This window comes from Erinaceus europaeus, chromosome 5 (assembly GCF_950295315.1).
Source record: "Erinaceus europaeus chromosome 5, mEriEur2.1, whole genome shotgun sequence".
Taxonomy (NCBI): Eukaryota; Metazoa; Chordata; class Mammalia; order Eulipotyphla; family Erinaceidae; genus Erinaceus; species Erinaceus europaeus.
The window spans coordinates 80,856,608-80,883,497 of NC_080166.1; the positions used below are offsets into that span (position 1 = coordinate 80,856,608).

At 39.1% G+C, this 26,890-nt stretch overlaps 1 protein-coding gene across 4 annotated transcripts in view; it reads left to right on the forward strand.

Annotated features, from left to right (window-relative positions):
* TMEM117 (transmembrane protein 117) overlaps window positions 1-26,890 on the forward strand; it is a 581,240-nt gene that overhangs the window by 84,944 nt on the left and 469,406 nt on the right. The window lies entirely within an intron of this gene.

The following is a 26,890-nucleotide window of genomic DNA, read 5'->3' on the forward strand; positions in this document are numbered from 1 at the left end:
AATTATGCAAATGATATTTTCTATATCAAAAAACCAAGTCATTTTTAGCATTATACCAAGCATTTTAGTCTCCTATTGTTCCGGTGTCTATTCCAAGACAGCATTAGATTCAATATTTGCATATCAAAAGACCCATTTGTTTGTATGTGGGTATGTATGTGGTGTTCCTTCTCCTAGGGTTTTTGGTTTCCTAAGTTTTCAGAGAAATCTTTCAAATGGTATTGTCAATTGAAAGGCATCAGAGGAGTTTCTTGCTCCTACAGGCCATATGCTTAAAGATTAATTCATTCTTTCTCTCCCATCCTCCCTTCTTCCTTCCCTCCCTCTCTTCCTTCCTTTCCACTCTCACTCCTTCTCTCGCTCTCTTTATTTCCTTCCCCTCTCTCCTTTCTTTCCTTTTCCTTTTTTTTTTTTTTTTGCCATTTTTCCCTTTTTTTGCCCTTGTTATCTTTTTTGTTATTATTATTGCTATTATTGCTGTTGTTGTTAGATAGGACAGAGAGAAATGGATAGAGGAGGGGAAGACAGAGAGGGGGAGAGAAAGACACTTGCAGACCTGCTTCACCGCTTGTGAAGTGACCCCCCTGCAGGTGGGGAGCTGGGCGCTCGAACTGGGATCCTTATGCCAGTCCTTGCAGTTGGCGCCATGTGCGCTTAACCCGCTGCGCTACTGCCCAACCCCCTCAGTTCTTTTTTTTTTTAAATTAGTGATTTAATAATGATCAACTAGATTGTAGAATAAGAGAGGTACAGTCCCATCACCAGAATTCCGTATCCTATCCTCTCCATTGGGAGGTTCCCAATTCTTTACCCCTTTGGGAGTATGGACCAAAATTCTTTATTGTGCAGAAGGTGGAAGAGGCTTTTGTAATTGCTTCTCCACTGGACATAGACAATCCCACTGTCTTTTCCATCACGAACATCATCATAAGCCCTCCTGTGGACCTCTAGAGGATGTTACCCTCAATGTAGAACAGCAAATGTAGAATAAAAATGTCCTGTTCTCTGAAGGGAGGCTAGGTCAGCATACTCTGCCAGTCAAAGAAGACTGGTCCTGAAATGAGTGCAGCCTAAAATGTTCCTAGCTGTGACCATGGAATGTGAGCTCAGACTGACAGGGATGCAAAGGTTACACAGGCTCCTGTGCTGAATATGAATAGACCTGGGTCCTAGGTCAGGTTGATAGGATTTATAGTTAATGGTATTTATATACTTTCCTCATATTTGGATGCTACTCTCTGCCCTAATTCAATTTCTAGTCCTATTCTCTGACACCATCTTCCCAGGCAATACTTTTAGTCCACCTGCATGTTAGCTATCAGGCTCAGGCCAAAATTAGTAAAGTCAAGGGCCCCTTGGAATATATATAAAATAGGCTTCCTAGTTTCTTCCCTCATGAAGACCCTTAGTTCTGTCTTCTTTACCTTTGGGTCCCTGATTATTAAACGATTTGTTCTCCTTTATATCTCCCCCCCAGTCTTTCTGCTTTATATCTTACTGCCTTCAGCCACCAAGTTACAGATGCTACCATGATGCCATCCTGACTTCCCTGGGCAGTGTATCCTGGAACCCCACTTCCAAGATTCCTACCCCACTAGGAAAAGATAGAAACAGGCCAGAGGTATGGAATGACCTGTCAGCTTTTTTGTTTATTGTCTCACCTCCAGTTGCCTCTGTGTGGACTTCACATTTCTAGGCACTGGTTGTGGGTGCAATATTGATGGGTAGTGGGGATAGGCAGTCCCGTGGATTAAAGTACTGTTACAATACATTGTATTAATTAGATGTCAATCAACTTGCAGGTACTTGTAGGTTTTATTGTGTGTACATAGAGAGGCAAATATATAGTTCAGAATACCACTCTGTCATTTCATTCTGTTTTCATTTTATTTTATTTTTATTTTTTGCCTCCAGGGTTATTGCTGGGGCTTGGTGCTTACACCATGGAGCCACTGCTCCTGGAGGCCATATTTTTTTTCTTCCCATTTTTGTTGACCTTGTTGTTGTTGTTATTATTATTATTGTTATTGCTGTCATTGTTTTTGCATAGGATAGAGAGAAATCGAGAGAGAAGGGAAGACAGAGAGGGGGAGAGGAAGATAGATACCTGCAGACCTGCTTCACCACTTTGAAGTGACCCCCCCCCCCCGCAAGTGGGGAGCCAGGGGCTTGAACTGGGATCTTTACACTAGTCCTTGTGCTTCACACCATGTGTGCTTAATCCGCTGTGCTACCGCCCAGCCCTGTCATTTCATTCTGTACAATGCTAGGGATTGAACCCATGGCCTCCCACATGCAAGGTACCTCCCACACATACATTTTTAAAACTACATATAATTCTTAATTTTTTTCTCAAGTGGGTATTTGTGTGTGTGTGTAAGGAATGTCCAGAAATTGTGTTTCTGGGCTCTTTGATCATCATGAATGTACTAGCAATAAATAGAAAATAAAGACTAATTTGCTTATTTAATTTGAGGGAACTACTTAATTTGACTATTAATATTTTTCTATTTTCTCTATAACATACATACTTTTTCTTATTTCAATATTTCACTCTTCTGTTTTCTGTATATCAACACTTATCCACAATTAAGCACTCTCAATTTTGAATGAATTGGTTATTCGACAAAGATGGCAGGACAGAAGGTTCATGAAGACAGAGATTGTTGTGTTCTCAGCCAAGAAACGACATGATACAAAGTATACATTTAAGTGTTCAATGAATGAAAAAAATGTGATCATAGTACTACTGTTTTTATTATTACTTTTGCATGTCACTTCCAGTTAACCATAGTATTTAATCTATATCCCATATGAAAGCTTATTACATTACTCTCATTTTTTAAAAATTTATTTCTTTATTGGGGAATTAACGTTTTACATTCAACAGTAAATACAACAGTTTGTACATGCATAACATTCCCCAGTTTCCCATTTAACAATACAACCCCCACTATGTCATTTATCATCCTTCATGGACCTGTATTCTCCCCACCCACCCACCCACCCCAGAGTCTTTTACTTTGGTGCAATACGCCAATTCCATTTCAGGTTCTACTTGTGTTTTCTTTTCTGGTCTTGTTTTTCAACTTCTGCCTGAGAGTGAGATCATCCCATATTCATCTTTCTGTTTCTGACTTATTTCACTCAACATGATTTTTTCAAGGTCCATCCAAGATCGGCTGAAAACGGTGAAGTCACCATTTTTTACAGCTGAGTAGTATTCCATTGTGTATATATACCACAACTTGCTCAGCCACTCATCTGTTGTTGGACACCTGGGTTGTTTCCAGGTTTTGGCTATTACAAATTGTGCTGCCAAAAACATATGTGTACACAGATCTTTTTGGATGGATGTGTTGGGTTCCTAAGGATATATCCCCAGGAGGGGAATTGCAGGGTCATAGGGTAGGTCCATTTCTAGCCTTCTGAGAGTTCTCCAGACTGTTCTCCAGAGAGGTTGGACCAATTGACATTCCCACCAGCAGTGCAGGAGGGTTCCTTTGACCACACCCTCTCCAGCATTTGCTGCTGTTACCTTTTCTGATGTATGACATTCTCACAGGAGTGAAGTGATATCTCATTGTTGTCTTGATTTGCATTTCTCTGACAATCAGAGACTTGGAGCATTTTTTCATGTGTTTCTGAGCCTTTTGGATCTCTTCTGTGGTGAATATTCTGTCCAAGTCCAAGTCCATTTTTGGATGGGGTTATTTGTTGTCTTGTTGTTGAGTCTGCAAGCTCTTTATATATGTTGGTTATTAAACTCTTATCTGATGTATGGCATGTAAAGATCTTCTCCCATTCTGTGAGGGGTCTCTTGGTTTGGGTAGTGGTTTCTTTTGCTGTGAAGAAGCTTTTTAATTTGATGTAGTCCCATAGGTTTATACTTGCCTTAGTGTTCCTTGTAATTGGATTCGTTTCATTGAAAATGTCTTTAAAATTTATGTGGAAAAGAGTTCTGCCAATATTTTCCTCTAAGTATCTGATAGTTTCTGGTCTAACATCCAAGTCCTTGATCCACTTGGAATTTACTTTTGTATTTGGTGAAATACAGTGATTCAGTTTCATTCTTCTGCATGTTTCAACCCATTGTTTCCAACACCATTTGTTGAAGAGACTCTGCTTTCCCCATTGAATAGTCTGGGCACCTTTGTCAAAGATTAGATGTCCATAGGTGTGGGGCCTCATTTCTGGGCTCTCAGTTCTATTCCACTGGTCAGTGTGTCTATTCATGTTCCAGTACCAAGCAGTTTTGATGACAATGGCCCTATAATATAGTTTGAGATCTGGGAGTGTGATGCCTCCGGTTCTGTTCTTTTTTCTCAAGATTGTTTTGGCAATTCTAGGTCTTTTCTGGTTCCAGATAAACATTTGTAGCATTTTTTCTATTCTCCTAAAAAATGTGCTTGGGATCTTGATGGGGATAGCATTAAATTTGTAGATGGCTCTGGGTAATATATTCATTTTGATGATGTTAATCCTTCCAACCCATGAACATGGAATGTCTTTCCACTTCTTTGTGTCTTTTTCAATTTCTTTGAGTAGTGACTCATAATTTTCAGTATACAAGTCTTTCACTTCTTTGGTTAGGTTTACTCCTAGATATTTTACTGTTTTTGCTGCTATAGAAAAAGGAACTGATTTCTGGATTTCAATTTCTTCTAACTTAGTGTTTGCATAGAGGAATGCCACTGACTTTTGAATGTTAATTTTGTAGCCTGACACCTTACTGTATTGTCTGATGATTTCCAAAAGCTTCTTGATGGATTCTTTAGGTTTTTCTATGTATACTATTATGTCATCTGCAAATAAGGAGAGTTTGACTTCTTCTCTTCCAATCTGTATGCCTTTAATTCCTAGCTCCTGCCTGATTGCTATGGCAAGAACTTCCAACACTATGTTGAATAGTAATGGTGATAGTGGGCAGCCCTGTCTAGTACCTGATCTGAGTGGAAATGCTTCTAGTTTTTCACCATTGAGTCTGATGTTGGCTGTAGGTTTGCTATATATAGACTCCACTATCTTCAGGAATTTTCCATCTATTCCCATTTTTTGTAGTGTTTTATCATAAAGGGATGTTGTATTTTGTCAAAGGCTTTCTCTGCATCTATTGATAAGACCATGTGATTTTTGGTCTTGCTTTTGTTGATGTGGTGGATCACATTGATTGATTTACGTATATTAAACCAACCTTGCATGCCTGGGATAAACCCCACTTGGTCATGATGAACAATCTTTTTGATATACTGCTGTATCCGGTTGGCTAGAATTTTGTTCAATATTTTCGCATCTATGTTCATCAGAGATATTGGTCTGTAGTTTTCTTTTTTTGGTTGTGTCCCTGTCTGCTTTTGGTATCAGGGTGATGTTGGCTTCGTAGAAGCTGGCAGAGAGTATTCCAGTGTCTTCAATATTCTGGAAGACTTTTAAAAGTAGAGGTATTAGTTCTTCTTTGAAGGTTTTGTAGAATTCATTTGTAAAACCATCTGGTCCAGGACTTTTATTTTGGGGGAGATTTTTGATAACTGTTTCAATTTCATTAGCTGTGATGGGGCTGTTCATGTTATCCACTTCCTCTTTACTTAGTTTTGGAAGTTGGTCAGTATCTAGGAAATCGTCCATTTCTTCCAGGTTCTCTAGCTTGGTGGCATATAGTTGTTCATAGAAGCCTCACATGATATGTTGAATTTCTGCAGTGTCTGTTGTGATATCTCCTCTTTCATTTACTATCCAATTTATTTGGGTCTTCTCCCTTTTTTGTTTTGTGAGTCTGGCTAAAGGTATGTCGATTTTGTTTACTCTTTCGAAGAACCAACATTTACTTTCGTTGATCTTTTGTATGGTTTTCCTATTCTCAATGTTATTTATTTCTACCCTAACTTTAGTGATTTCTGACCTTCTGGTTGCTTTAGGGTTCCTTTGTTGTTCTTCTTCTAGGTCTTTAAGATGTGCAATCAGGCTATTTATTTGTGCTTTTTCTTGTTTCCTAATGTGTGCTTGTATAGCTATGAACTTCCCTCTTAGGACTGCTTTAGCTGTGTCCCAAATATTTTGATAGCTTGTGTCTTCATTTTCATTGAAACATTTTGATTTCTTCCTTGATTTCTTCTTTGACCCAGAAGTTGTTAAGAAGTGTACTGTTGAGCTTCCACATTTTGGGACTGTTACTAATCTTTTGTTGATTGTTAAGTGTTAATTTAATTCCACTGTGGTCTGAGAAGATTCTTGGGATGATTTCAATGCTCTTGAATTGGCTGATGCTGTGGCCTAACATATGGTCTATCTTTGAGAATGACCCATGTGGATTTGAGTAAAATGTGTATTCCAGTTTCCTGGGATGAATGACTCTGAAAATGTCCAGTAGTTCTAGTTTATCTACCTCTTCATTTAGCTCCCTTATGTCTTTATTGATTTTCTGCCTGGATGATCTGTCAAGTTGAAAGAGAGGGGTGTTGAAGTCCCCTACTATGATTGTGTTACTGTTAACATATTGCTGTAGCTCTTTCAGTAGAAGTTTGATGTATTTAGATGGCTTCTCATTGGGTGCATAGATGTTAATAATTGTTAAGTCCTCTTGATTGACTGATGCTCTGAGCATTAAGTAGTGTCCATTTCTATCTTTTTTAATCTTATCTATTTTAAAGTCTATCATGTCAGATATGAGAATAGCTGTTTCTGCCCTTTTTTGTGGGCATTGGCTTGTATGATAGTTTTCCATCCTTTCACTTTAACTCTGTGTTTGTCTTGCTGAGTTAGGTGGGTTTCCTGTAGATAGCATATTGTTGAGTTGTATTTTCTGATCCATCCTCCTACTCTGTGTCTTTTAATAGGTGAATTCAGGCCATTGACATTTGTTGATATCAAAGATTGAAGATATTTTAACGCCATTCTTGTAGAGTTTTAGAGTGTTTTGATATATGTCCTATTTGTGGTGGTCTGATAGTTTATAGGAGACCTTTCAGAACTTCTTTCAGGGCAGGCTTGGTGATAGTTGATTCCTTTAACTGTTGCTTGTCTGAGAAGGTCTAGTCTGAATGACAGTCTAGCAGGATAATAGTATTCTTGGCTGAAAGCCTTTCTCATTGAGCACTCGATAGATATCTTGCCATTCTCTTCTGGCCTGTAGTGTTTGTATGGAGAAGTCTGCTGCTAATCTTATGGGTTTTCCTTTGTAGGTGACTCTTTGTTTTTCTCTTGCAGCCTTCAGGATCCTTTCTTTATCCTTGTTCCTTTCCATTCTAAGTATGATATGTCTTGGTGTCTGTAGGTCTGGGTTAATTCTGTTTGGGACCCTCTGGGCTTCTTGAATCTTTATGTCTTTGATGTTGTCTAGACTAGAGAAATTTTCAGCAATTATGGCCTGGAAAATGCTTTCTTCCTCTCCTTCTCTTTCTTCCTCTGGTATGCCAATAATGCATATATTGTTTCTTTTGAAGTCATCCCATAGGACTCTGTTGTTGTTTTCAGCATCTCTTAATCTCTTTTTGAGATCTCTTACTTCTTTTTTAGTTGTCTCTAATTCATCCTCAATCTTGCTAATTCTGTCTTCAGCCTCAGAGATTCTATTCTCTCTGCCCTCACTGTTTTCTGGAGTTCATCTATTTTGTTGCCCTTCTCTGATACTGTTTTAGCTTGTTCAGCTAGTTGCATTCTTAGCTCAGCAATTTCAGCTTTCAGCTCTCTAATAACCATGAGATAATTAGTGTTTTCTTCCATATTCTCATTTGTTGTTCCTGCATTTCTGATTATAATTTTTTCAAATTCTTTACTCACTCCTGTTATTATTTTCTTAGCTAATGTTTGGATGTTGAACTCGTTGTTTTGTGCTTCACCCTCTGGAGGACTTTTAGCTGGGCTCTTGTCCTGGTTAGATTCTCCAATATGTCTTCTTGTTGTTTTAACCATTTTATATATTATGTTATGATTTCCCTTTATCAGTACTTTTCAAATTATTGATCACTATTGTCTGGATTGACTTGTGTCTAAGTAAGTTAATTAAAGGGTTCACAGTGGCAGAAGTTAACAGTTGTTTCAATAGTATTTAAATCTCTGAGTAGGAGCTCAGTGGTTTAAAAGCCTCTTTTTTTTTTCTTCCCTGTAGGCTATGGGAGCCTGAGGGCTTTTAAAGTATCAGTAGGCTTCAGCTTAATCACTGACTCCTGCCCAAGAGATAAAGCAGGGTGTGGCAGAGATAATCCAGTGGTTATGCAAAGAGACTTTCACAGCCCCTCAGCTATGCCACTGAGGTATAGGTCTTCTCCTGAGTTTCCTGGTTATATCTCTGTCCCCTGGTGTCCCTCCCTGTCACTGCTCCAGATTCTGAGGGTAGTAGCAATGGAGACTCAGAGTTGCACTTGGTGAGTCTCTGGGGAGTCCTCTCCTCCCTTAAGCTGTCCCCTTGTTGGTGGAGCAGACTGGAGGTGGTATCTCAACTGATAAACTGCTGAACTGTTAGCAGTCACTTAATCTCTCCTTAGGCTCCTCTCTCCTCTCTGTCACCAGCCATATGTGTTTGTACTCACCGGTGATTTACTGGGTTCCTGTGGTCATTCTAGTCCTGTCTTTTTTCGGTCTCGGGTGGTCTCCTTTGGTATTCCTAGTTGATCCAGGAGAGGAGAGGAGAGGAGAGGAGAGGAAAGCGATCTGCTGCTCATAGCTCTGCCTCCGGAAGTTGAATCCATCACATTACTCTCATTTTAACTAAAATAGCCTGCACAATGTAACCTTCTACCTATCATGTTTTCCTGCCGTGATTTGCAACTATTTTAAAAGTCAGAGCCATCCCCAAAGGAAACTTATCTCTGAAGTTATTTACAAAAACTGTCCTAGATTTTGAAACATTTCAAAGGAAGGGTTTGAAAAATGTTTGTGCAACTGGAAATATTTGGAGAAGGAATACTTGATATTAATCCCCTATTAGTGATCTTAGTCTCACTGTCTTCCTAAGAATTTGATATCTGTCAGATCCCTGGCCCTACAAAGTGTACTTATTAGCGTAACTCGTAGCATTTACTCAGGTTTATGGGCTTCTGACAACTCTTTTGTGCCCACTGCATGGGCTCTTAGACTCTCTTTAGAAAACCCAACTTTAAATGAAACTCCACACCCCTGAGCACCATGGCTGGATCTGATTCACCACACAGTTCCCACCACTGGAGCGCCATATCCTCTCCCCTCCATTGGAAGTTTCCTTATTCTTTATACCTCTGGAAGTAAGGACCAACGATTTTTTTTCTCTCTTTTTTTTTTATTTAAGAAAGGATTAATTAACAAAACCATAGGGTAGGAGGGGTACAATTCCACACAATTCCCACCAACAAATCTCCATTTCCCACCCCCTCCCCTGATAGCTTTTCCATTCTCTATCCCTCTGGGAGCATGGACCCAGGGTCATTGTGGGTTGCAGAAGGTAGAAGGTCTGGCTTCTGTAATGGCTTCCCCGCTGAACATGGGCGTTGACTGGTCAGTCCATACTCCCAGTCTGCCTCTCTCTTTCCCTAGTAGGGTGGGTCTCTGGGGAAGCTGAGCTCCAGGACACATTGGTGGGGTCTTCAGTTTAGGGAAGCCTGGCCGGCATCCTGATGACATCTGGAACCTGGTGACTGAAAAGAGAGTTAACATATGAATCCAACCAAATTGTTGAGCAATCATGGACCCAAAACTTGGAATAGTGGAGAGGAAGTGTTAGGGGGATACTCAATGCAAACTCTAGTGCACTTCTGCTTTCAGGCTTATATTTTGCAGTAGTTTACAGATACGTGTGAACATATGCTCTCTCTCACAGAAACTGGTGTATATCTAGGTTTTGGGACTTCGTTAGAAAGTGAACCACCTGAGATGAAATTAGAGTATACTATGAAAGGAAAGGTCTCACCTGAGTAATGAAGCTGAAGGGTTGTCATTCCACACGTGAAGTCTCTGGACACAGTATGAAGTGAAGCATGTTGAGGTGGCAATCGTTGTGTTGTTTAGGTTGTGATCGGCAGATGCAATATTATTTGATATGGATTGGGAGAGGCATGTGGGAAAGTGGGCCCTATCCAAGGGTTCCAGGACTGGGGGAAGTAGAGGCTCTATAGTGGAGATGTGAGATTCCTGCTGTCTTAGGGTTCCAAAAGACAATCGATAGTTAATGTTATCATCACATTGTTTGGTAATTGGGTTAACTTTGAAAAGTCCTTTTGTTAGGGTTTTCTGTACAGTATCCAGCATCTTGTATATAGCTGTGCTATTGGTTGCTTCTGATCTACTTGGTCTAGGCTTTTGAGAGAGTCTGCATATCAATTACACAGTCTATATATTGAAAAGATTCAGTTTGTGTTTATATGACTACATTTTACTAAGAGTGTACATAAACACCATTCCCACCACCAAAAGACTGTGACCCATCCCTCCCACCCACTCCCACCCCCCACTCTCCCAGGAAGCTGCATGTCTACTCCTCACCACAGGGTTTTTACTTTGGTGCCCTACTTATAATTTGGTCAGGTCCTGCTTTTAGTTTCCCTTTCAGATCTTCTTACTCAACTTCTGTTGATGAGTGGGATCATCCCATACTCATCTTTATCTTTCTGACTTAGCTCACTTAACATAATTCCTTCTTGTCCAAGATGTTGTCCAAGATGGGTCAGTGAAGGTGGGTTCATTGTTCTTGATAGCTGCATAGTATTCCATTGTGTATATATACCACAGCTTTCTCAGCCACTCATCTGGTGTTGGACCAACGATTTTTATGGGGTGCAAGATGGTGGGAGTTCTGGCTTCTGTAATTGTTTCTCCACTGGACATGGGCATTAACAAGTCAATCCAAACACCCAGCCTGTTTCTATCTGATTCCCTAGTGGGATAGAGATCTGGAGAGGTGGGGCTCCAGGACACATTGTTGAGGTCATCTGCCCAGGAAGTCGAGTTGGCATCATGGTAGCATCTGCAACTTGGTGGCTAAAAAGCATTAAGATATAAAGTAGAACAAACTGTTTAATAATCAAGAACCTAAAGTTAAGAATATAGCAGATGAGATTTGAGATCTTCATGCTGGAAGAAGCTAGGATCATGGTCTGGGAGGTGGCACAGTGGATAAAGCAGCGGACTCTCAAGCGTGAGGTCCTGAGTTCAATCCCTGGCAGCACACTACCAGAGTGATGTCTGGCTCTTTCTCTCTCCTCCTATGTTTCTCATAAATAGATAAATAAAATCTTTAAAAAACAAAAGAAGCTAGGAAGTCTATTTTAGGTAAATTCTAAGGGGATCATGACTTTAGTAGTTTTGGGCTAAGCCTGATAGCTATCATGCATGTGGGCTGAAAGTATTGTCAGATGGGAGATGTCAGAGTATTGTCAGATGGGAGATGTCAGAGTTGAGAATAGAACTAGAAGGCCCTAATTTGGGCATTATATTGAATCTTTATCAGGCACAAGGTATAATTTCTTTTAAAAAGTTTTATGTATGTATGTATGTATGTATGTATGTATGTATGTATGTATTTATGACAGAGGTAGGAGGAGAGAGAGAAAACCAAAACATAAATCTGGCATTTTCCCTTTCAGGGATCAAACTCAGAACCTCATGTTTGCGAGTTCCAATGCCTTATCCACTGTACCACCTCCCCAGTTTTTATGAGGACTTAGAAACTCATAGAATGTTGAAACTGAGTGAGTGATTTTAGTGATGCCCTTGTCCTTTCATCTAGCTGTGCTGACTTTGGTTGGGATTTTAATAATGCCTGATTGAAGTTGATGTATTGATAGATGTGTCGCTTGATCTGGTCTCTGGATCTTTTCAAATCTCTATTTTAGATTCCTGGTCTATGGCTTTGAGTTTTCCTCACCAGTGTGTTAAATGGCTATCTCTAATGGGCAGGGAAGTCCTTCAGTTTCTTTTTTTTAATTTTTTTTTATTATTTTTATTTTTTATTTTTTTTTATTAAAGAAAGGATTAATTAACAAAACCATAGGGTAGGAGGGGTACAACTCCACACAATTCCCGCCACCCAATCTCCATAACCCACCCCCTCCCCTGATAGCTTTCCCATTCTCTATCCCTCTGGGAGCATGGACCCAGGGTCATTGAGGGTTGCAGAAGGTAGAAGGTCTGGCTTCTGTAATTGCTTCCTCGCTGAACATGGGCGTTGACTGGTCGGTCCATACTCCCAGTCTGCCTCTCTCTTTCCCTAGTAGGGTGTGACTCTGGGGAAGCTGAGCTCCAGGACACATTGGTGGGGTCTTCAATCCAGGGAAGCCTGGCTGGTATCCTGATGACACCTGGAACCTGGTGACTGAAAAGAGAGTTAACATACAAAGCCAAACAAATTGTTGAGCAATCATGGACCCAAAGCTTGGAAAAGTGGAGAGGAAGTATTAGGGAGGTACTCACTGCAAACTCTAGTATACTTCTGCTTTCTTACTTTGGTGCCATACTCCAAACTCAGTCAATTTCTGCTTTGCGTTTCTACTTCTTCTTTTTTTTTTTTTTTTTACATGCATAACATTCCCCAGATTCCCATTTAACAGTCCTTCAGTTTCTATTGCTACCTTATCGTTATGGACACAGTCTGTGATAGAGTATAATAGTATTTTTTTTGTCTTTTGTTTGCCAAAAATATTGCTATATACTGCTTTAGCACCTCTGTCAGTTCTGTGATTGCATTGTTACATAGGACATTAGCCTGTTCTTGCCTGAATATTTCTTTCTTACTTTCTTTTTAAATGTATTTATTAACAAAAGTATCCCCAGTGGGGGAGAAGTGATAGGAGGAAGAGGATAAAAGGACTCTGAACTCTAGATCCATCAGGACCCAGAGAGAGAGAGAGAGAGAGGAGGAAAAAGGGAGGGACATTTGGATGTAGTAATAGGGTTGTGTAGCTTGGAGGGGGAGAGAGGACTGGACCTGGAAGAAAAAGGGGGTAAGGGGACCGGGCAATAGCGCAGTGGGTTAAGCGCACATGGAGCAAAGCTCAAGGACTGGTGTAAGGATTCAGGTTCGAATCCCTGGCTCCCCATCTGCAAGGGATGGGGGTCGCTTCACCATCAGTGAAGCAGGTCTGCAGGTATCTATCTTCCTCTCCCCACCTCTGTCTTTGCTTCCTATCTCAATTTCCCTCTGTCCTATGCAACAACAACAACAATAACAACAATAAGGGCAACAAAAATGGGAAAAAATGACCTCCAGGAGTAGTGGATCTGTGGTGTAGGCACCGAGCCCCAGCAATAACCCTGGAGGCAAAAAGAAAAGAAAAGAAAAACTGGGCAATTATGTAAATTATGTACAGATGTAGACAGATAGTTGTAGAGATGACAGTTAATCCATATCTGCAACCTTAGGAGAACTGCTGTGGCCTGTAATGAAGGGACTTGGGATTCAGAACTCTGGTGGTGGGAATGGTGTGGAATTACACCCCTGTTGACATGTAATTTTGTAAATCTATATTTAATCACTAATAAAAATAATAAAAAAATTAAAAAACAACAAAAACCACAAAAGTGCCCTTTTTATGTGTGTACTTAGGCTCCATCTGGTATAGTTTGATGAAAGTTGATGGATATTTTTATGTTGTCTGCATTCATAATTTTTGTTTCATTTTTAGAACTTACAAGGATTTGAATACTTGTTTTTTTTTTTTAGTCACCCCACTTTTTCTTTTAACTTTATGCCACTAAATTCTTACGAAGATTAATAGCAAACTATGTCAGTGGTAATCTCATTGGAGAATTAATCAGTACCCAAACAAAAGGTTATTCCATTGCCTTCCTTATTTGGGACAACTCTGTACAGATAAGTACTTAATTAGTTAATTAGGAGTTGTCTTTTCAGAATAAGTGCCTTCTGGGCTCTAGACCTTTTCTGTGGATTTCTACTTTCTGTTTCTTTTTTAAAAAACAAATTTGTGTGGTGGGAATTGTGTGGAATTGTACCCCTCCTACCCTCTGGTTTTGTTAATTAATCCTTTCTTAAATAAAAAATAAAATTAAAAAAACAAATTTGCTGCTTGCTTGGCTCAAGTAGGTGTCAGCCTGTCTCCTGAACCCTGGGAATTATGCTTCATTCATTTTTCTGACACAAACAACACTCAAAACATTCTCATACTCTTAATATGCTTTTGGAACTATTTTCATCAATCTTAAATGACTATCTCCACACCTTTCTTATTGTCAGCTGTTCTCTTCTAGTAAGATATATATTTATATATATTTATTTTAATGGGTGAGAGAAAGTGGGATGGAGAGATACACAGACAGACACTAGAGCATTGATCAGCTCTAGTTTATGGTGGTTATGGGAGCTGAACCTGGGACCTTTGCTTCTTAAGACATGAAAGGCTTTTTGCATAACCATTATGCTATTTTCCTAGCTCCTCTCCTGGTAATCTTATTTACCATTGTTTTATTTTAATTTTAAAGCAATATTTTATTTTTATGAGGTGGAGAGAGAGAGAGAGAGAGAGAGAGAGAAGGAGAGGAAGAGAGAGAGAGAGAGAATATGCGAACTGCTCCACTCTGGAATATGGTGCTGCCAGAGGTTTAACCTAGGACTTGTTTTTTTCCTCCAGGGGCTTGGTGTCAGCATTACAAATCCACTAATCCTGGAAGCCCTTTTTTTATTGCATAGGACAGAGAGAAATTGAGAGTAGAGGGAGAAAAGAAATCAGATAACAGATACTTGCAGACCTGCTTCACCACTTGTGAAGCGACCCCCCTCCAGGTCAAACCCAAGACTGCTGGGGCCTAAGGCATATAAACCTGATGCTCAGCCACTGTGCTATTTCTAGTTGTTGTTGTTGTTGTTATTATTATTATTATTATTAGTTTAGATAGAAATAGAAAGATTGAGAGACAGTGAAGAAGTGAAACTTCCTTCAGGGCAGTGGGTGCCAGGCTCAAACATGGTTCACACCCATGGCTTAGCAGTGCACTGTCCAAGTAAGCTGTCTCAACAGTTCTGAGCCCTTATTACTTTACTACAGTGATAAGCATTATTTGCTGTATTACTCTCCTCTTTTGGGAGGGAGGCCTCTTTGTTCACAGACTTTGCTATTGTATCTTTAGTCCTCACTCCATCCCCATCTTCACTTCTTTATGTTGTCTCTCTTTTGGGTTAGTATTTAATCTCAAGAATTCATGGGTTAGCTCTGGGTTGATGTCTACATTTATGTCTTTAGATCTAATGTCACTCATGGCATTTCCTTCCTTTTTCCGGGTCTTCTTATTCAGATATCTTACTGGAATTCCAGATTCACGATAGCTCTATTATTTAGGATAATCCCACAGTCTTAGCACTTCCTCATCCACTGCTTTCTGAACTTTATTGTATATAGACTTAAAATGTTCTTCCCACCTAGAGCACAATTGTCAGTAAGACCAGGTGAATACAAAAGATGGAGATTTTTCTTCTTTTTAAAAATATTTTATTTATTTATTAATGAGAAAGGATGTGAGAGAGGGAAAGAACCAGACATCACTCTGGTACATGTGCTGGCAAGGATTGAACTCAAGACCTCATGCTTGAGTGCTTTATCCACTATGCCACCTCCTGGACCATGTGAGAAGGAAGGTTTATTGTTGGATTTAACCAATCAGTCAGCTCACAGACTTTAGTTTCTCCCAACACTTTATCTAGTCTCTCCTTTTATTTGCTGTTGGAAGATAGTATACATGCAATGGGTTGTCAGAATAGGAAAGCATATATATAGTCAGAGGTAACTAACTGTCTAAATGTTGGTTGTGGAAAGGTGACCATCTGCTATCGCACTAATATTCTTCACTGGAAATTCATCACAGTTCATTTCTTCCCCCCAAATAGTGACAAACAACTTTTTCTAAAGGGTGTGTAAAAGGTTAATCCAAAAGAGATCATCTTTCAAAAGTCCCTCCCCCACCTGTCCTAAATTGCTGATTTACATTCTTAATGAAACAGAAATGTGAAAGGTACTTTTGGTCCCAATTTCAAGTTAGTGTACAATAAAATAGTGAATTTCATTTTTGTATAGTCATATAACTGAATTTCAGGACAAGTGTTTTTGTTTTTTTGCCCCCAAGGTTATTGCTGAGGCCAGTGCCTGCATGATAATTCACTGTTACTGGTGACCATATTTACCTTTTTTTTTTTTCCTTTTGGACAGGACAGAGAGAAATTGAGAGGGAGGAATGATATAAAGGGAGAGAGAAAGATAGACACCTGCAGGCCTGTTTAACCACTGGTGAAGTATACCTCCTACAGGTGGGGAGTGGGGGCTCAAACCTGGGTCTTTGCTCATGTGTTGTTAAAATTCGGAAGGCTCTTGCCGGGCCAGCTAGCTTCACGGGCGGGTAACAGAGACACGGAGACAACGGTTGGGCAGGGAAGCTGTATTTCTTTATTCAGGAACAACGATTCATAAACTAAGACAAACTAATCACCAAACAGAACTGTGCTGTCTCTGCGGCGGCGCAAGCACTCTTTCTTTTACTCTCGAACTCAGGAACCCTCTCCCTTACTCTGGAACTCAGGAACTCTGGAACTCTCGTACTGGGGAACCCTCTGAAACTCTTCCACTCTCTCTTACTCTGTAACCCTGAAACTCTCGAACTCTGGAACTCAGGAACTCTCGGACTCAGGAACCCTCTCTCTGGGTTCCTTGGGGCGGGGCCAAGAGGGCCCGCGAAATTAACTGGACTGATCCAATTCTCTTGGCAGGGGAGGGCTAGAACAAACCAATGTAAAGCATACGACACTCATGGTAATAAGATATGAGCTTAACCAGCTACACCACCAGCTGGTACCCAAGACAGTGGTTCTTAAAAGTGTCTTGCAAACAAGTACTATGGGGAGATGAGAGGTTGTACCTGTGTGCCAACAAGTATATTGTAAATCATAACCTCCTAATAAAGTGGAAAAAATTAAAGGACTGGGAGTCGGGCGGTAGTGTAGCAGGTTAAGCGCAGGTGATGCAAAGTGCAAGGACCAGCATAAGGATCCAAGCCCGAGCCCCTGGCTTCCCACCTGCAGGAGAGTCGCTTCACAAGCAGTGAAGCAGGTCTGCAGGTGTCTATCTTTTTCTCCCCCTCTCTATCTTCCCCTCCTCTCTCCATTTCTCTGTCCTATCCAATAACAACGGCATCAATCATAACTACAACAATAAAACAGGACAACAAAAGGGAATACATAATAAATAAATAAATCTTAAAAAAAATAAAGGACTAAAAATACACCAGTGTTGTGATCACAGATTTTTCATGCCTTTATATGTAAACATATCAGTTATATTCAGGACTTCTTAATTTATAGAGTGATACAGTTGTGAGGATGGGAAAGCTAGCTATCAAAGTTACCTATTTATTACATGAGTTATTTATTTACACGTTAGTAAATACCAAAGATTTAATTGTAGCTTTCAAAGTTTAAGTTAACGGTTATATAAATTGCCATTTAATAAAACACTGACAAAAGAGCCTAGAAGATAGATCATATAGGTATTTGTTGAGTAAGAACTAAGCTAAAATAGTGAATTTAATAGAAATTAGAAAATGATACTATGGATTTTAGTGGAATATATATATATATATGCCTTGATCTCTTGTCTGTTGGTATGATTTGTTAGTTATCTAGGATGGCTTCTTACTTGCTTTGCTTGCTTGTTTTTCTTTTTATATATGAGATATATAAACCCAGTAGATTGAAAACTTGGAAGCAATATTGCCTATATGTTGAAAAATGAAAAGGTCCTAACATGCAAATCATAATGCTTTGCTATTTATTCAGCTCCATAGACTGTGATCATGTAAAGTAACTCCTATGTATTTTATTTTATTTTTTTGCTCATATAGGTATGAAAATCTAGCTAAATGAATACAAAATATAGCAAACATATGACACATTATGTGAATTACTGTAGAGATCAGAAGAGAATATTAGTGACACTACATAAAGATTGCCCTTTGAAACTGGTCAGTTATTTCCACATTTCCATGAGATGAAGGTTATTTTCATAAAGACTCTTTTTGTTCTGTCTATATGTCAAACATTTTACAAAAGTAAGCATTTACACCATGGATATTATATATTTCACTTCAACCTTGTGGCTTCATGCCCTTTCTCATAACATCATATATCATGTTAGAATCTGTTATTTCAACACTTAAAATTCTCCAGTGGCTTCTATTAACCTTTCAGAATAATTATAGAACATGAAGTTCCATATCCTTGTGTATTAACTACCTCACAACTCAGTGACCTGAAACAATGAGAAACATTTGGGATCTCACACAGTTATCTTTCTCTCCTCTTTCTTTAATGTTCCATTTTTATTAGGGATTTAATATTGATATTTAATATTCACTAGATCTTAAGGGGCATAATTCTACTAGCGGTGTAATTCCACACAAAAATATGGAGACAGAGTGGGGAGGGAAAGGATCTTGGTGGGAAGTACAGAGTGTTATCAATATGATAATGGGAATGATACTAGAACTTTGGTGGTGGATGTCATAAGGCTTATACACATTTAGGTGTGAGTTGTGCCTCTGAAATATATAGCTGTATAAATCAATAAAACTTTATTGGAAAAAAGTTGATAGTGTGAAATTCTTAACCTACCCTGAGTAGTAGCACCATGGGAGTGTCAAACACTCACTGGAATATCTCTCCCTTTTATAAATAATTTAAAGCAATTATTTAAATTTATAAAACTATTAAATAAAAATATTAAAATTTATAAAAATAATTTTATATCCCTAAGCTTACTTAAAATACATATACCTGTAAGCTCTTTAAAGAAAGTTAAATTAATTAATTAAATTTTTCTCACTTTTTAAGATTATTTTACAGGGCAAGTCTTTTTCCCCATGTCCAATCAGATTGTTTTAGTAAATTATGAAATATAGAATGAGGAAAATTAATCACAGCACCAGAAATTTAGATTTTTAATTAACATTAGTCATGTCAATCAATGCTCTTTCAAAAAGATTTTTATTTTTTATTTTTTATTTAAGAAAGGATTAATGAACAAAAACATAAGGTAGGAGGGGTACAACTCCACACAGTTCCCACCACCCAATCCCCATAACCCACCCACTCCCATGATAGCTTTCCCATTCTCTAGCCCTCTGGGAGCATGGACCCAGGGTCGTTGAGTGTTGCAGAAGGTAGAAGGTCTGGCTTCTGTAATTGCTTCCCCGCTGAACGTGGGCGTTGACTGGTCGGTCCATACTCCCAGTCTGCCTCTCTCTTTCCCTAGTAAGGTGTGTCTCTGGGGAAGCTGAGCTCCAGGACACATTGGTGGGGTCTTCAATCCAGGGAAGCCTGGCCAGCATCCTGGTGGCATCTGGAACCTGGTGATTGAAAAGAGAGTTAACATATGAAGCCAAACAATTTGTTGAGCAATCATGGATCCCAAGCTTGGAATAGTGGAGAGGAAGTGTTAGGGAGGTACTCACTGCAAACTCTAGTGTACTTCTGCTTTCAGGTATATATTTTGCAGTAGTTTATGGATACGTGTGCACATAAGCTCTCTCTCACAGAAACTGGTGTATATCTAGGTTATGGGACTTTGTTAGAAAGTGAACTACCTGAGATGAAATTAGAATGTACTATAAAAGGAAAGGTCTCACCCGAGTAATGAAGCTGAAGGGTTGTCATTCCACACGTGAAGTCTCTGGATACAGTCTGAGGTGAAGCATGTTGAGGTGGCAATCGTTGCTTTGGTTAGGTTGTGATCGGCGGATGCAATATTATTTGGTTTGGATTGGGAGATGCATACGGGAAAGTGGGCCCTATCCAAGGGTTCCAGGACTGGGGGAAGTAGGGGCTCTATAGTGGAGATGTGAGGTTCCTGCTGTCTTAGGGTTCAAAAAGATAATCAATAGTTAATATTATCATCACATTATTTGTTAATTGGGTTAACTTTGAAAAGTCCCTTTGTTATGGTTTTCTGTACAGTATCCAGTATCTTGTATATAGCTGTGCTATTGGATGCTTCTAATCTACTTGGTCTAGGCATTTGAGAGAGTCCGCATATCAAATACACAGCCTATCTATTAAAAAGATTCAGTTTGTCTTTTGAGAAACTTTGAGACATATAATTGATTTCTCCCCTCTCATATTAATTAACTAGTGATTTATATGTCTACATTTTGCTAGGAGTGTGCATAAACACCATTCCCACCACCAAAGGACTGTGACCCATCCTTCCCGCCCACTCCCACCCCCCACTGGCCCAGGAAGCTGCATGTCTACCCCTCACCACTGGGTTTTTACTTTGGTGCCCTACTTATAATTTGATCAGGTCCTGCTTTTAGTTTCCCTTTCAGATCTTCTTAGTCAGCTTCTGTTGATGAGTGGGATCATCCCATACTCATCTTTATCTTTCTAACTTAGTTCACTTAACATAATTCCTTCTAGCTCTGTCCAAGATGGGTCAGAGAAGGTAGGTTCATTGTTTTTGATAGCTGCATAGTATTCCATTGTGTATATATACCACAGCTTTCTTTCTCAGCCACTCACCTGTTGTTGGGCACCTGGGTTGCTTCCAGGTTTTAGCTATTATGAATTGTGCTGCTATGAACGTAGGAGTACACACCTCTTTTTGGTTGGGTGTTATGGAGTCCTTGGGGTATAACCCTAGGAGGGGAATTACTGGATCATATGGAAGGTCCATGTCTAGCCTTCTGAGAGTTTTCCAGACTGCTCTTCACAGAGGCTGTACCAATTTACATTCCCACCAGCAATGTAAAAGGGTTCCTCTGTCCCCACATCCTCTCCAGCATTTGTTGCTGCTGTCCTTTTTGATGTATGCCATTCTTACAGGAGTGAGGTGGTATCTTAGTGTTGTCTTAATTTGCATTTCTCTGACAATCAGTGACCTAGAGCAGTTTTTCATATGTTTGTTAGCCTTTTGGATCTCCTCTGAGGTGAATGTTTTGTTCATTTCCTCTGCCCATAAAAAGATTTTTTTTTTTTCCCTCCAGGGTTATTGCTGGCCTCGGTGCCTGCACCATGAATCTACCGCTCCTGGAGGCCATTTTTTCCCCCTTTTGTTGCCCTTGTTGTAGCCTCTTTGTGGTTATTATTATTACCATTGTTGATGTTCGTTGTTGGATAGGACAGAGAGAAATGGAGAGAGGAGGAGAAGACAGAGAGGGGGAGAGAAAGATAGACACCTGCAGACCTGCTTCACCGCCTGTGAAGCAACTCCCCTGCAGGTGGGGAGCCAGGGCTCCAGCCCGAATCCTTACGGCGGTCCTTGTGCTTTGCACCGCATGCGCTTAACCCGCTGTGCCACCGCCCGACCCCGTGTTCTTGTTTCTTAAGTCCTGCCCATGAGTGAGATCATCTCAAATTCATCCATCTCTTTCCGGCTTATGTCACTTAACATGATTACTTCAAGCCCAACAGTGAGATGAAGAAGGCAAATTCATTATTCTTTTTATCTGAATAGTGTTCCTTTTTTTTTTTGCCTCCAGGGTTATTATTGGGGGTAGGTGCCTGCACCACAAATCCACTGCTCCTGGAGGCCACCCCCCCTTTTTGTTGCCCTTGTTGTTTTATCGTTGTTGCGGTTATTTTTGTTGTTGTTATTAATCTTGATGTTGTTGGATAGGACAGAGAGAAATTAGAAATGGAGAGAGAAGGGTAAGACAGAGGGGGGAGAGAAAGAAGACACCTGCAGACCTGCTTCACCACTTGTGAAGTGACCCCCCTATAGGTGGGGAGCCAGGAGCTCAAACCAGGATCCTTATGCAGGTCCTTGCGCTTTGCAACACGTGCGCTTAAGCCGCTGCTACCGCCTGACCCCCCTCCATTGTCTATTTATACCACAACTTTCTTAATCATTTATTTATTGTTGGACACCTGGGTTTACTTTATTACAAATTGTGCTCTTATAAACATAGGTATACACGAATTTCTTTACGTGGGTTTATTCCTTAGAATATATCCCCAGGAGATGCCGGTTAAGCTTGGGACCTCATGCTTCAGGATCTAACATTTTCTCCACTGTGGGCCACATATTTAATACATTTAAGTATACTTCTTTGTAAATTTTAATATATGTATATGTTTATAAAGCCGCCATTATGCCTTCAAAATGTCTTCATAAATCTTGAAATCCCTTTCTCCCACCCCACAGTTCTAGCAACACTAGTCTGCTTAACTTGAAATTTCTAAAAACATATAAATATTACCAACTCCATTTTTATAGCATGTGCAACTGTCTGGCATCTAATACAAATTATTATAACGTTAGCTTATTATGCCTCTTGATTCTTACTCATTTTGTAGTCTGTGAATATGCATTATTTGATATATTTTCAGATTTATATTTTTATCATGATTATGATGGAATATATTGATACACTGGCCATGCACCTAATAGGTGCTGAATAAATGTGTAGGAGTTGAATATTTTTTATTTTGAAACCATTATTTATCAAATAAGACTTTTTTTTGTGGTCAGAGCTCTATAATGAACATCAAAGTCTGTACTATTTAAATTATATTGGTTATTTTTTCTATTTTTCCAGTCTTAAGAGTCTAGATAAAAGAAATAAAAATGACTGCTTCAGAAAAGAATGTACGAAATAATTTTAAAGGCTGTCTTATAAAAACTCTTTAGTACTGATTTATGTAGGTGTGATATCATAAAATGAGATCGCTTTTTTTATTTTCAGGACTGAATCTGCTGCCACTGAAGTACAATGACTCTTTTTGATACTGATCATGTTTGCTGAATTCTTCTCTTTTTCATTATAGTTTAAATTAGTCTTAGAAAATTATCGTGCCAAAAAGGAAATTATTAGGCAGTTGTTGAAAGGGTCCTTATTCTTAACAGAAATGACAATAGCTAGACTCATATTAAAGTATATCAAAAGTCCCCAAACTCTACTTTAAATTTTCTGTATGAACATTGATGGATAATTCCTCCTCTTTCACCTCAATTTTATCATTATTAAACAAATAATTTGAAATATATATTATCCTGAGATAATGTTAAAGGTTAAAAAGTATAGAGACTATAATTAACATGTTCCTATTTGCTACTAATGTCATTTCCATTTCTATGTTGTACAATAAAAATGTTTATTTTGTTTTTGAGTAACATTGTTTCATAAGATTATATGTTTTGTAAGTACAATTGCATATCTTTTCAAAGTATGTTGCAACATGACACCCAAAGCCTCAGTATCCCTTTTCTCAGATCCATTGGATCCTCTCTGCCTTGGTAATGACTATGTTTGGTAGACTGTGTCTAAAGGTTTGTCTTCATTTGCCTTGTTTCATTTATTTATTTATTTATTTATTTATTTATTTATTTATTTATTTCCCTATTATAGGTGAGATCATTTAGTATTTTCCTTTTGTAATAGTACAAAGTTTATTTATTTATTTTTTATTTTTTTGCCTCCAGGGTTATTGTTGGGGCTCAGTGCCTGCACTATGAATCCACAGCTCCTGGAGGCTATTTTTACCATTTTGTTGCCCTTGTTGCACTTGTTGCAGCTGTTATTGTTATTACTTATTATTTTATTTGTGATTAATAGATTACAAGATTGTAAGATTACAGTGTGTAGTTCCACACCACTGTAATATAGAGAACTGTATCAGTTCTCTATATTTCACATATGAATGAGATCACCTGGTAGTTTTTTCTCATCTCTTTCCTTATTTTGCTAAGCAAGAATCACCTTCAGTTCTGTCCATTTTGTCCCAAAGGACACAGTGCCATCTTTTATGATTGCAGAGTAGTATTCTCTGAAATATATATTCCATAACTTCTTTATCCAGTCATCTGTTTATGGGCATTTAGTCTTCTTCCACTCTATGGCTATTGTGAATAATGCAGCTATGAAGGAACATAGGGGTGCACATGTCCCTTCTAATTAGTGCTTGAGTAGCCACTGGATGAATGACTAAGAGTGATATTACTTGGTGTAAAGATCTGGGTTGGAGTCTCCAGCTCCCCACCTGCAGGGGAGTCACTTCATGAGTGGTGAAGCAGGTCTGCAGGTGTTAATCTTTCTGTCCCCCTCTCTGTCTTCCCCTCCTCTCTCCATTTCTCTGTCCTATCCAACAACAATGACAACAATAATAACTACAACAACAAAACAAGGGCAACAAAAGGGAATAAATAAATATAAAAAATGATATTGTTTGATCATAAGTAAATTCCATTTTTATTTGTTTAAGGCCTTTCCATACAGTATAGAAACATTTTTTGTAGGGCAAATTTATTATGGTGGATTCTTTGTTGTTGTCATCACTTGGGCTTCCCTGCTCCAGGCTCACTTTCACAGATAAAAAGCAACAGAGAGCCAGAGGGAGAACGGGGAAGGTATCACAGTTCCAAAACTTTTCCCAGTTTTGTGGGGACTGGGTCCCAACCTGGATCACAGTCATAGCAAAGGAGGTACCTTCTCAGATGGGCTATCTTATTGGCCTGGTAATGAATTCCTTTAGCTGTTGTTTGAAAAAGTCTTCATCATTTTTTTTTTTTTTTTTTTTTTTTTACAAACCTGAGCAGTCATCTACCTACATAGAATATTTTTTGGGTGGAGATCTTCTGCTTGTTTATATTTTGTCTTCATAGGGGATTTACCACTTGGAGCTTATTTTTTTCAGATAGACACAGGAAGACATACTGGAGAGAGGGAATGAAACTACAATATAAAACTCCGCTGAGTGTGGTAGGAACTGTCCTTGAACCTATGTTGAGCACATGCCCAGTGAGTCACTCTTCCAGGTGAGCTATCTTTCTGGCCAAAATAGCTTCTTCTTTTTTTTTTCCCTTTTTTTAAATTTTTTATTTAAGAAAGTATTAATTAACAAAACCATAGGGTAGGAGGGGTACAATTCCACACAATTCCCACCACCCAATCTCCATATCCCACCCCCTCCCCTGATAGCTTTCCCATTCTCTAGCCCTCTGGGAGCATGGACCCAGGGTCATTGAGGGTTGCAGAAGGTAGAAGGTCTGGCTTCTGTAATTGCTTCCCCGCTGAACATGGGCGTTGATTGGTCAGTCCATACTCCCAGTCTGCCTCTCTATTTCCCTAGTAGGGTGGGTCTCTGGGGAAGCTGAGCTCCAGGACACATTGGTGGGGTCTTCAGTCTAGGGAAGCCTGGCCGGCATCCTGATGACATCTGGAACCTGGTGACTGAAAAGAGAGTTAACATACGAAGCCAAACAAATTGTTGAGCAATCATGGACCCAAAGCTTGGAATAGTGGAGAGGAAGTGTTAGGGGGATACTCAACTGCAAACTCTAGTGTACTTCTGCTTTCAGGTATATATTTTGCAGTAGTTTATGGATACGTGTGAACATATGCTCTCTCTCACAGAAACTGGTGTATATCTAGGTTTTGGGACTTTGTTAGAAAGTGAACCACCTGAGATGGAATTAGAGTATACTATGAAAGGAAAGGTCTCACCCGAGTAATGAAGTTGAAGGGTTGTCATTCCACACGTGAAGTCTCTGGACACAGTATGAAGTGAAGCATGTTGAAGTGGCAATCGTTGTGTTGTTTAGTTGTGATCGGCAGATGCAATATTATTTGATATGGATTGGGAGAGGCATGCGGGAAATTGGGCCCTATCCAAGGGTTCCAGGACTGGGGGAAGTAGAGGCTCTATAGTGGAGATGTGAGGTTCCTGCTGTCTTAGGGTTCCAAAAGACAATTGATAGTTAATGTTATCATCACATTATTTGTTAATTGGGTTAACTTTGAAAAGTCCTTTTGTTAGGGTTTGCTGTACAGTACCCAGTATCTTGTATATAGCTGTGCTATTGGTTGCTTCTGATCTACTTGGTCTAGGCTTTTGAGAGAGTCTGCATATCAATTACACAGTCTATATATTGAAAAGATTCAGTTTGTGTTTTGAAAAACTTCGAGACATACAGTTAATTTTCCCCCTCTCGTATTAATTAACTAGTGATTTATATGACTACATTTTACTAGGAGTGTATATAAACACCATTCCCACCACCAAAAGACTGTGACCCATCCCTCCCACCCACTCCCACCCACTCCCACCCCCCACTCTCCCAGGAAGCTGCATGTCTACCCCTCACCACAGGGTTTTTACTTTGGTGCTCTACTTACAATTTGGTCAGGTCCTGCTTTTAGTTTCCCTTTCCGATCTTTTTCCTCAACTTCTGTTGATGAGTAGGATCATCCCATACTCATCTTTATCTTTCTGACTTAGCTCACTTAACATAATTCCTTCTAGCTCTGTCCAAGATGGGTCAGAGAAGACGGGTTCATTGTTCTTGATAGCTGCATAGTATTCCATTGTGTATATATACCACAGCTTTCTCAGCCACTCACCTGTTGTTGGGCACCTGGGTTGCTTCCAGGTTTTAGCTAAAATAGCTTCTTCTAAGGTCAGGTCTGTTTAGTTCATTTTGTTTTCTTTCTGTCAGAAGCAACAGGGAGTGTTTAATATGAGAACCTGGTTGAGCTTTTGGAGCTAAAATTCACACAAAAATGTCATTCCCAATCATCCAAATTCAGTCTTCTCTGGAGTTTTAAACTTCCGGTATTGTTGGACTTTGAAGATATTATAATTTTAATCAAAACTGCAATATTGTATGTATGCATTTATTATGCTAATTTATATTTTAAATTAATTTCATATTCTTTTGACTCAATGGCTAGTTTCTTCTTAAAAGGAAAGATAATAAACAATAGTGAATAAACACCTTTTATTTCATTTTGGAGTCATTTTTTTCCTCTTGGGCAATAATAAACAAAGTCCTTATAATGGTTCTAGTGGGAGGCACCATATTATAATAGTAAAATATAATACTTGGGTTTTCTTAGTAAAATGAGGTTTATTGCCACCTTTTCCTTTAGAAAATAATTGATATTGATATGAGTTTTTTTAAAGGATAAATATTTTACTAAGCTATTCTGCAATGCA